This window comes from Anolis carolinensis, unplaced genomic scaffold (genome assembly GCF_035594765.1).
Source record: "Anolis carolinensis isolate JA03-04 unplaced genomic scaffold, rAnoCar3.1.pri scaffold_17, whole genome shotgun sequence".
Lineage (NCBI taxonomy): Eukaryota > Metazoa > Chordata > Lepidosauria > Squamata > Dactyloidae > Anolis > Anolis carolinensis.
The window spans coordinates 1,658,512-1,670,371 of record NW_026943827.1 but is presented as its reverse complement, the minus strand read 5'-3'; the positions used below and the strand labels follow the sequence as shown (position 1 = coordinate 1,670,371).

Sequence of the window (11,860 nt, the reverse complement as noted above, 5' to 3'; positions counted from 1 at the left end):
ACGATAGAACTACAAACAAATTCTGTATATACTCAAGTATAAGCCGACTTTTTCAGCACGTTTTTAATGCTGAATAGCCCCCCTTAGCTTATACTCGGGTGAGGGAGGGAAGGAGGGAGGTGGGTGTTGCTGAGGGGCAGCTGTCACCATTTGCAGTCCTTGTGAATGAATGAAAGCGGGCGCCTCCCTGAAGTTACAAGGCCGCACTTGAGGGAGGGCGAAGAGGTCCTCATGCTTCACCACCAGCAGATGCGCTGAGGGAAAAGTGCCCGGCTCCCTCCTCGCCAGCCTCCTATTTGCCGCCCGGCCGCTCACCTGAGCCAGGAGAAGGAGGCGCCGTCCCTTCAGGGAGATGGTGGGATACAAAAATAAAGTTGTTGTTGTTGTTGTTGTTATTATTAGGGGGAGACAATGTGGCACAATATGGTGCTGTGTTTTACAGGGACTAACAGATAAATACAACAATTCAAGCAAAATGGCGGATTAGGTGAGGGTGATATTGCTCAACTGCTGAGGCCTTGGCTCCTGCTATAAACAGAAAATGATTACCAATCAGATTCTTAAATCTAAAGGTGACACAATTTTTCTAAAGGAAACACATCAATCGAAAGAAGAATGACATAAACTGAAAATAAAAGGAACCTCAAACGATGAAAAGACTTATGAATCCTCCAAAGTGAGAGGGAGTGGCATTCTGTGGATATATAAATAAAACTAAATTGTACAAACCACAAAAAGGAGAGTTAGGTCTCCCAGATATTAAATTATATTATCATGCCAACCAAATAAGGTAAGTAGTCAAAGGATTAGCGAAGCAAGAAAAACTGGAAGGGCCAGAACAGTGGTTCTCCACAAAGGAACTGGGTGAGTTCCTGCTGTTAGCCCCAGCTTCTGCCAACCTAGCAGATTGAAAACATGCAAATGTGAGTAGATCAACAGGTACCGCTCTGGCGAGAAGGTAGCAGCGCTCCATGCAGGCATGCTGGCCACATGACCTAGGAGATGTCTACGGACAACGCCGGCTCTTCGGCTTAGACTCAACTGAACTTAATGTCAAGGGAAAACCTTTACGTTTACCCACCTCACCTGCTTCATAGGAAATCTGCTACAAAACAGGAGCTTTTTGCTGAATTCCAGGGCCAGAGAAGCAGATGGAGGAAAGAGAAGAACGGTCTCCCTCAGGGGAGGGTGCCTGTTCCATCCATATTTAACATCTACACAAATGATCAGCCACTGCCAGAAGGGACAGAGTTTCATCTATGCTGACGATCGTGCCATCACCGCCCAAACAGGGAGCTTTGAAATGGTTGAACAGAAGCTCTCCAAAGCTTTAGGTGCTCTTACTGCCTATTACAAGGAAAACCAGCTGATCCCTAATCCATCTAAAACACAGACGTGTGCCTTTCACCTTGAGAACAGACAAGCATCTCGAACTCAGGGGATGACCTGGGAAGGACTCCCACTGGAGCATTGCAGCACACCAAAATATCTGGGAGTTACGCTGGAACATGTTCTGACTTACAAGAAGCACTGCTTAAATATCAAGCAAAACGTGGGCACTAGAAATAACATTATACGAAAGCGGACTGGCCCAACTTGGACATCACAACCAGACCCTTTGTGCTTGGCTACTTTGCTGCTGAATACACATGTCCAGTGTGGAATACATCTCACCACGTTAAAACAGTGCATGGCTCTTAATGAGACATCCCGTATTATCACAGGATGTCTATGCCCTACACCACTGGAGAAATTATACTGGTTAGCCTGCATTGCACCACCTGACATCCGCTGGGAAGTAGCAGCCTGTAATGAAAGGACCAAGGCAGCGACATCTCCGGCCCATCCTCTGTTCTGGTATCAGCTAGCACGCCAACACCTTAAATGAAGAAATAGCTTTCTAAGATCTACAGAGATACTCGCAGGAAAACCTCAGCAAGCAAGAGTCCAAAAGTGGCAGGCTAAAACTCAGAACCTTAATCAGTGGCTGACGCCGGATTAGAGATTCCCCCCTGGGCACAGAGAAGACTGGGCAACTCGGAAGGCGCAGACTACGCTCTGGCACCACGAGATGTAGAGCCAACCTTAAGAAATGGGGCCACAAAGTGGTGTCCGCGACATGCAAGTGTGGAGAAGAGCCAACCACAGACCACCGACTACAATGCACAAGGGAGGACCTTCTAAACAGCATCACCAGAGTCACTCACTCCAACTGGGCAAAAGAAATTTAGTATTAATGCCAATTTTTTTTCTAAAAAAATATATCTCTATGTTTGCAAATCCATTACAACTTGTACCCTCAGTTCAATTCTGACACGAGAAATAAATACTCAAATAAATAAATAAGAAGGGAGGAGGAAGAGAAGAATGGAGGAAGGAAGGGAGAGGAGCAGGGAAGGAAGGAAAAGGAAGTGATTGAGAATTGGAAAATATATTGACACCTATATATTGTATGTACATAATAATAATAATAATAATTTTATTCTTATTTCCCACCACCATCTCTCTCCCCGAAGTGACTCAGGGCGGCTTGTATGGGGACCAAGCCCAGCATAAACAAGGATTCCAAGGTGAAACACAATTAAAAACATATAACAGATAAACAATACAATTAAAACTGTTGAAATGAGAAAAAGTAAAAACACCATAAAACGACATAATCAACTGACATCAACCGACCAGTAAGCGGAAAAAGTGGGCACGATCAGATTCGAGAGGGCAGGGCAAGGGCTTGTGCAAAACGCAGACTATATTTATTTATTTATTTACTACATTTATATATCGCTTTTCTCCCCCTAAGGAAGGCACGGGCAAAGTAAGGCCCGGGGGTGTGTGTGTGGATGCCTCGCCCTCCTCCCGGCATGATGCCCAGAGGACACCCGAGGGGGTCCGGGGAGGAGGGGGGAGGGACCGGGCTGTGGCGCAGACGGTTAAGAGCCAGACGCAAGAGATCACTGCTGACCCAAAGGTCATGAGTTCAAAGCCCGCGTCGGATTGAGCTCCCGACTGTTGTCCTTGACCATCATCCAGAGAGCAATGTCGACCCAACCAAGGATGGATCTGGACCAAACCTGTCGCTGATGATGGGACTTGCAGTACCTTCACTGACACTGTGACCCCCACCGAGAATGCACTGGGAGCAGACTTGGCCCAGAGAAGCCCCTTGACCAACAGAACACACTGCAGGGGTCACTGGGAATGGACCTTGGTTTGGGGAGTTATAGTTCACATGCCTCCAGAAAGCACCGAGCCCAGCCGAGGTGAGATCTGGACTACAGTGTAGCTGTGCATGCAGGCCTGGTTTAATAATAATAATAATAATAATAATAGATCTCTATTTACATCCTTCTCTTCCCCCCCTCGGGACCCAAAGCGGCTGAGAACGTATTGAAATCCCATAAACAACAGAGCAGATGGACAATGTAAACACAACAGGACAGACAGATGAACTGGAGCAGCCCTTCAGGCCCGTGAGGCGTCCTGTGGAGACCCGTCTGGGGAGGAGGGCATCCTGGGAGTTGTAGGCCTCCCTCCTCCGAGAACAGGCCTGGCCTCACATACGCCCTCCGCGGCCTCACACCCCGAGCTCCTTCCGCCTCCCCCCCGGGCACCCCAGGCGAGCCTCCCTCTCCCCGCAGACCTCTCTCTCTCGGCCTCTCCGTTCTCTTCCCTCCCGCCTCACAGACACAGACCAGGCCTCAGGCCAGGCGAGGCGCCGCCATTTTCCCCCTCTTCGTCCTCCTCCCCCGGAGCCCGCCCTCGCCCCCTCCCATTGGCTGAGCCCGTGACGCCCCGCCCACCGGAGGCCGCCCATTGGCTGCGTCCCACTCAACCCTCCTTTGATTGACGGACGAGAGCGAGGAGGAAGGAGGCCTCGGAGGGAAGGCGGAGGAGAAGCCCGGAGTGGGTCCCTCTCTCTCTCTCTCTCTCTCTCTCCTCCCCCCAGACACCATCCCTCGCCACCGGGGGTCCCGAGGGGGAGGGGAGGGCCAGGCCCGTCCTCGGCTGGGCGCAGGGCCCTCTGGGAAGGGGAACGACCACCCCCGGGTCCCCAGGGCCAGTCTCCCCCAGACCCCGACAGGGACCCCAGTGGGGCCTGCCTGTCTGCCCAGTCTGGTCCAGGCCCGTCAACAGATGGGTCCAGTGTTCTCTCAGTACAGGTGAACTATAACTCCCTGGTGCCCTCCACTTCTGACACCGAGTCCTTGATGGAGGACTTCCTCATTCCTTTCCGCACGCTGCTGGCAGTCTTATGATGTCACAAATTAGTTAAATTAGAGGGTTGTTATATGTCTTTCGGGCTGTGTGGTCATGTTCCAGAAGTATCCCAGCCATGAAAGCCTTCGACAACACATAGCTAAATTAGCCTCCCCGCATAAAGCGGTACCTAGCGTTTTCAACTGAACAGATGCAACTATTTTCCGAACTGCTTAGGTGGGCAGAGAGCCAGGCTCTTAACGGTCAGGAACTCGATCTGACCCGGCTTTCGATCCCACGACCTCTCGGTCAGTCGTGATTTATTGCAGCTAATGGGCTGCGCCACAGCCCGGCCGGGATGCCAAGGTGGCCTTTGGGGTTGGGCCTGCGTGCCAAGCGAGTCCCAGGCCCATCGTTGGAGGGGTTCAGAGGGCGGCTCTTAGGCTGCAGAGGAACTACACATCCCGGTCGGTCCCTTCGAGTCTCCCTCTCTCTCTTGGGAGTTCAGTTGCTGTGTGCCATAGGAAATAATAGGAAAGGGCTGAGGGAGAGGAAGTGGGCAGGGTCATGCCAATTCCCTGCTATGTCCTATCCTTTTCTATGGCACACAGCAAGCAGAGGAACTGGTCCACCACTGAACAGACTGGAGAGAGGGGTCTGGGGAGGATTGACCCTGATTTCTAGGAGTGGTAGGGACCGGGATGTGTAGTTCCCTGCCATCTAAGAACTGAACTCTGAGCCCCACCAAGGATGGACCTGGGACTCGCCTTCCCTTCTGCGGCCTTACATGATTGTTTTACAATGTAATATATTTTATATTAGATTAGCTGTGCCCGGCCACGCATTGCTGTGGCGAAGTCTGGTGGTCTGGGAAATAAAGTATTGAGGAATTGGTGGTAGTTAAGGTCAAGGGTAAAGGTTTTCCCCAGACATTAAGTCCAGTCATGTCTGACTCTGGAGGTTGGTGCTCATCTCCATTTCTAAGCCGAAGAGCCGGCGTTGTCCGTAGACTCCTCCAAGGTCATGTGGGATGACTACATGGAACGGCGTTACCTTCCCGCCGGAGCAGTACCTATTCATGCACTCACATTTGCATGTTTTCGAACTTCTGGGTTGGCAGAAGCTGGGGCTAACAGTGGGGGCTCTCTCCGCTCCCCCAATTCAAACCTGTGGCCTTTCGCTCCAGAAGTTCAGCAGCTCAGCGCTTTAACACGCTGTGCCATCAGGGGATATTATTTCCTAAAGGTTGTGAATATACAATATTTCTGATTGGTTTTGTTTGTTTGTTGGAGGCAAGTATGAATGCTACAATTAGGAAAAATGATTAGAATGTAATGGCCTTGCAGCTTTAAAGCCTGGCTGTTTCCTCCCTGAGTGAATTTTTTGTTGGGAGGTGTTACCTGGCCCTGATTGTTTCCTGTCTGGAATTCCCTTGTTTTCAGAGTGGTGTTGTTTGCAATATTTTATGTGCTTCTACTGTCTGTGGCCCTGAGAAAACAGAGGATTTTCCAGACTTTTATGATGGGAATACTTTGTTGGGAGGTGTGAGCTGGCCCTGATTGTTTCCTGTCTGGAATACCCTTGTTTTCAGAGTGATGTTGTTTGCGATATTTTATGTGCTTCTACTGTCTGTGGCCCTGAGAAAACAGGATTTGCCAGACTTTGATGATGGGAATACTTTGTTGGGAGGTGTTAGCTGGCCCTGATTGTTTCCTGTGTGGGATTCCCCTGTTTATTTACTGTCCTGGTTTTAGAGATTATATTGTTCTGCATTATTCTATCCCAGTAATTGTTTCATATTAAAGTAGAATCTCACTTATCCAACATTCGCTTATACAATGTTCTGGATTATCCAACGCAGTCTGCCTTTTCATAATCAATGTTTTTGTAGTCAGTGTTTTAAATTCATTGTGATATTTTAGTGGTAAATTTGTAAATACAGTAGAGTAGAGTCTCACTTATCCAACATAAACGGGCCAGCAGAATGTTGGATAAGCGAATATGTTGGATAATAAGGAGGCATTACGGAAAAGCCTATTAAACATCAAATTAGGTTATGATTTTACCAATGAAGCACCAAAAGATCGTGTTAGACAACAAATTTGGTAGAAAAAGTAGTTCAATACGCAGTAATGCTATGTAGTATACTGTATTTACGAATTTAGCACCAAAATATCACGATATATTGAAAACATTGACTACAAAAATGCGTTGGATAATCCAGAACATTGGATAAGCGAGTGTTGGATAAGTGAGACTCTACTGTAATTACAACATAGCATTACTGCGCATAGAACTACTTTTTCTGTCAAATTTGTTGTATAATATGATGTTTTGGTGCTTAATTTGTATAATGATTACCTAATTTGATGTTTAATTGGCTTTTCCTGAATCCTTCTTATTATCCAACATATTCACTTATCCTACCGGCCTGTTTATGTTGGATAAGTGAGACTCTACTGTATATTGATAATCTTATATTATCTGCTTAGAACTGGATTATATGAGGCCCCTTCTTCACAGCTGTATAAAATGCACACTGAAGTGGATTATATGGCAGTGTGGAGTCAAGATAATCCAGTTCAAAGCAGATAATATAAGATTATAAATGGGTTATATAGCTGTGTGGAAGGGCCTTGAGTCTACACTGCCATATAATCCAGTGCAAATTAGATAATCTGTGGAAGAAGTCTAAGTGAGGCCTAAATCTGCCTGTCCCCTAACTGAACCCTGGCTGTCCCTTAGCTGAATTGGTTGCTAGGAGACCAAGTGGGCAGAGATTAGCCCCCTAAACTGGCAGCAATTGGATAAAAACAATTATTGCTCTCCCTCTAATTAGGACTTTATTTTTCTTTTCTTTTTGTTGTATCAACCTAGAGGCGTGGATGATGGGTTGTGTTGTCAAATTTCGAGGTTGGGGGGCCTGTAGTTTTGTTGTTTTGTGAGTCGTCGTGATGCCATCACTCTTCTATATATATAGATGTATTGTAGCACAATAATAATAATAATAACCCGACAGAGTCAGTGTTTCCATGGTCCCAAAGGCCTGAGGTTGTGGGCGACCTCCCCCTCCCTCCCCCCCCTCCCCCCCCTCCTGCCAGGTCCACCCCAGAATCTCCCTCAGACGGAGCTTCTCCCCTTGGGCGCCTTGGCTGAGGAGCCTCCCGGGCGGGGCTCAAGGGCGGGAGGGCGAACGACGGCTCCCGGGAGGGAGGTTTCCCGGCCCCGCCCCCTCCCCTCCGGCCTCCCTCCGCGGCCTCTCCTCGGCCAGGCCTGCCCAGCGGGGCCTCCTCCCTCCCGGGTTGGCTTCACAGGCCTCGCTCGGACCACGCAAGCCCCGCCCTGACGCCCGTCCATCAAGGCCGGGGAGCAGGACGTAGCCAATGGGGTTCCTCCGGTGGGCGGGGCGTCCCGGGCTCAGCCAATGGGAGGGGCGGGGGCGGGCTCCGGGGAAGGAGGAAGACGAGGAGGAAGATGGCGGCGCCTGGCCTGGCCTGAGGCCTGGTCTGTGTCTGTGAGGCGGGAAGGAAGGCGGCGGAGGGAAGAGGACGGAGAGAGAGAGAGAGAGAGAGAGGTCTGTGGGGAGAGGGAGGGAGGGGGGCTCGCCTGGGGTGCCCGGGGGGGAGGCGGAGGGGAGGGGAGGGGGCCAGGCCCGTCCTCGTCTGGCGGAGGGAGGGAGGACTCCAACTCCCAGGATGCCCTCCTCCCAAGACGGGTCTCCACGGGACGCCTCTCGGGCCTGAAGGCCTGCTCCCGTTCATCTGTCTCTCCTGTTGTGTTTCTAGGATCCATCTACTCTGTTGTTTATGGGATTTCAATACCTTGTCAGCCGCTTTGGGTCCCCTGAGGGAGAAGAGAGGGATATAAAAAGAGATCTATTATTATTATTGTTGTTGTTGTTAAACCAGGCCTGTGTACACAGCTGGCCATATTGGGTCTCTGTGCCAAGTCTGGTCCAGATCTGACCTCATCTGGTTCCCTCCTTTTTATTATTATTTTATTATTATTATTATACTTTATTTGTACCCCGCTAGCATCTCCCGAAGGACTCGATGCGGCTTACAAAGGCCAAGGCCTCAACACACAATATAACAATACAAAACAAAAGGCAAATTAAAAACAATTAAAACAGTATAAACAACAAGCAATAAACAATACGCTAAAATACAATAAAACTGGGCCGGGCCAGAGTAATGGGTACAAGATTAAAAGTGCTGATGTGACAGGTGATATATAAGGCTTATAGGGCAAGTGCAGAGTGCGATATACGATCTTAGTTCTAATAAAGTGCTTATGGGACTTGGTATTGGAGATTTCCTATTAATCTGGGAAGGCACATTGGAACAGCCAGGTCTTCAAGTTCTTTCTGAAGACTGCCAGTGTAGGGGCCTGTCTGAGATCCTTGGGGAGGGTGTTCCAGAGTCGGGGGGCCACCACGGAGAAGGCCCTGTCTCGTGTCCCCACCAACCGCGCTTGCGACACAGGCGGGATCACGAGCAGGGCCTCTCCAGATGACCGAAGTGAACGCGTGGGTTCGTAGACGGAGATGCGGTCACGGAGGTAGGATGGTCCCAAACCGTTCAGGGCTTTGTAGGTAAGCACCTGCACCTTAAATATATTAATTTGCCATTTTTTAAGTTCTTGGTACAAATTTTTTATAGGTGACATTCTAATTTTTTTTAAAAAAAGGTAATATTTTCATCTTAATCAATGCTATCCTTCCAAACCATGATAATTTGAGTTTAGCGTATTCTAAAAATGTTATATTTATTTCCTTTCTTCATTTAATAAAATTATTAGTCTCTACAACTTCTAATTTTTCACTACATTTATTCCCAAATATTTAATTGAGTCTTTAAAACAGGAGGGGGAAATTAAAGACTCATTTTTGAAATTTCTTTTCTTGATAATTAAATTATGAAGTATATTTAGAACCATATTCTTTTTTCCCCATAATTGCTGTTAAAATTTTAGCATCTTGATTTATTAACTAAATGGGTCTATATGATCCGGGTTCTGTTGGGTCCTTGTTAGGTTTCAAAATTAATATAATCAGAGACTGTTCCCGAGATGCTGAGATCTTCTCTCCTGTTATTATCTTATTACATAATTATTTTACTTTAGGTATTAATATGATGTTAATTTTTCGATAATATTCCGGTCCCAGCCCATCCATTCCTGGGGTCTTCCCGGCTTTTAAATTATCTGTAATTTCTCCAATCTCTTTTTATGAAATTAATTGTTCCATAACTAATTTATCTGTTTCCTGGATCTTTATTTTTTCCAATATTTCTCAATATATTCCTCTATTTTACTTTTGGAGTTTTCTTTTGTCGAGTATAGTTCTTGATAAAATTTTGGAAAAGCTAATATTTTGTCTTCCATCCTTGTATGATTCTTACCTTCCTTGTCTTTAATGGATGTTATTATTTTCTTCCCTTTCTAACGTGTGCTGCTTTGGCTAATAATTTGGAGTGTCTGTATTACTGTATTTAAAGTATTCTCTATTTAAAAATATCAAATTTTTTGAGTCCTTTCTAACTCACGTTTTTCTAGCTGTTTTCTCGTTGCTAATGCTTTTATATAGAATAATCAGCTGCACTTTCATCATACAGTCCAAATCGCCTTGCCGGCTCCTAGCACTTTACCCCACTCTGGTCCCACTATTCATGTTTGCACAAATCAGCCCTTCCCACGTAATCCTAAACAGCCCCACTCCCCTGTCTAACTGATATGCTATGTGTTTTATCTTAAAGTTTTAAAATTGTTTGGTTCTTTCTATGTATTTAAATTTTGTAACTTCTACTGTTTTTAGGCATATGTCATGTTGCAACACAGACTCCTTAAAGCACCAGACCAAACGTTAGTAGAAATACAGTTTATTAGTTCACAAGCAAAAGGAGCCCAAAAACAAACTCAAAAGACTCAGAACACTTAATCTTCAGTGTGAAACACAGAATTCCCAGCAAACAACACAAAACCCCAGACCTTGGAAAATAACCCAGATTAAACCGGAGTTTAAAAACAAACTTTGTAAAACAACAAAGAAGGCACTCCAATTCCCAGCAGGACGTCAGCAGGCAGGAATTGACGACGGCGTTGAGTCCAATCCGGGTCAGCAATACGAAATCCAGTCCAGGTCAGAGAAGGAGAAGTCCGCAATACGAAATCCAGTCCAGGTCATACATAGAGCCAAAGCGTAGAATGCAGCACAGCAAGTTCACAGAAGTATTCCCAAGGCACGTCTTCCCAAACAGCTCACATGAACACATGAACACCCAACAACACTGCCGACTGCAAAGGTGATCCATTTCCCAAACCCACTTTTATTCACAAATCATCCTCAGAAATAGAACCAGCCAACACCCTGCTAGCAGCTGCAGCCTGCTGCCTCAATTCCTCCTCAGAGCTAGAATCAGACAACGCCCCACCAGACCTCCTTTCAGCTGAAGCCCCTTGCCGATCCCTCCACCCAGTCCACCTTTTCTCCAAACCCATAATTCCCCAAGACCCAGCTGGATCCTCACTGTGCCAACCCTCAAACGTGTCGCTACTTGTGGGTTCTCTAAAGATGTCCTGGATCTCCCGCACCTTAGTCTAGACCAGGGGTCCTCAAACTTTTTAAGCCGAGGGCCGGTCCACAATCCTTCAGACTGTTGAGGGGCCGGATTATCATTTGAAAAAGAAATACAAACAAATTCCGATGCACACTGCACATGTCTTATTTGTAGTGCAAAAACAACGACGACGACAACAACAACAACAAGAACAATGAAAGAACAATACAATATTTAAAAATAAAAACAATTTTAACCAACATACATTGATCAGGATTTCAATGGGAAGTGTGCTCCTGCTTCTGGCCAATGAGATAGTCAAGTTAATTAGGGTTGTTGTTGTTGTTGTTGTTGTTGTTGTGTGCCTTCAAGTCATTTCAGACTTTGGGTGAGCCTAAGTCTAAAATTTATTTATTTATTTATTATTTACTGCATTTATTTACTACATTTGTATCACACCCTTCTCACCCCAAAGGGCACTCAGAGTGGCTTACAAATTATATGTACATACAATATATTATATTATTAGCATAGCACAATATTAGCATGATATAGTACTATATTGAACTATACCACAATACTGTTATATTATTAGTAATATTATATGTAATATAGAATATATAATTAATATTATTATATGGTATTATTATTAGTGTTATATTGTATTACATTATAATATTATTATCAATATTATATGTATATACAATATATTATATTATAAAACTGAGGGCGGGGGCCAGGTAAATGACCTCGGAGGGCCGCATCCGGCCCCCGGGCCTTAGTTTGGGGACCCCTGGTCTAGACCATTACTTCTTCCTCTGAACTTGTCATCCCATCCTCCTGATTCTCAACCCCATCATCCCCCTCAAAGCCCTCAAATGTGTCATCATCAGTAGGCTCCATAAGTATTTCCCGGATCCGCTTCCTTTGTTGCTCCTCATCGGAGTCTTGCTCCTCTAAAGCACCTAGTAGTATCATTACTCAAAGACTACATCACAACATGTCAGCTATTGATTTTAGGGCTTTGTCCCCATGTAAGCCGTCCCCAGTCCCCCTGGGGAGATGGAGGCGGGATATATGAAATAAATAATTATTATTATTTGTAA

At 46.2% G+C, this 11,860-nt stretch overlaps 3 protein-coding genes across 7 annotated transcripts in view; 1 reads left to right on the top strand and 2 right to left on the bottom strand.

Annotated features, from left to right (window-relative positions):
• LOC134294598 (zinc finger and SCAN domain-containing protein 2-like) overlaps positions 1-11,860 on the bottom strand; it is a 239,348-nt gene that overhangs the window by 3,007 nt on the left and 224,481 nt on the right. Inside the window, exon 1 of one of the 3 annotated variants that reach the window (XM_062966169.1) lies at positions 3,641-3,733. The exons of the other annotated variants lie outside the window; for them this stretch is intronic. The gene's annotated coding sequence lies outside the window, so the exon portion shown is untranslated. Of the gene's footprint in view, positions 1-3,640; positions 3,734-11,860 lie in introns of those variants that run through there. 3 annotated transcript variants of the gene reach the window in all.
• Positions 1-11,860, bottom strand: part of LOC134294568 (zinc finger protein 850-like) — a 256,756-nt gene that overhangs the window by 165,153 nt on the left and 79,743 nt on the right. The window lies entirely within an intron of this gene.
• LOC134294583 (zinc finger protein 420-like) overlaps positions 1-11,860 on the top strand; it is a 72,712-nt gene that overhangs the window by 54,354 nt on the left and 6,498 nt on the right. The window contains exon 1 of one of the 2 annotated variants that reach the window (XM_062966138.1): positions 7,634-7,771. The exons of the other annotated variant lie outside the window; for it this stretch is intronic. The gene's annotated coding sequence lies outside the window, so the exon portion shown is untranslated. Of the gene's footprint in view, positions 1-7,633; positions 7,772-11,860 lie in introns of those variants that run through there. 2 annotated transcript variants of the gene reach the window in all.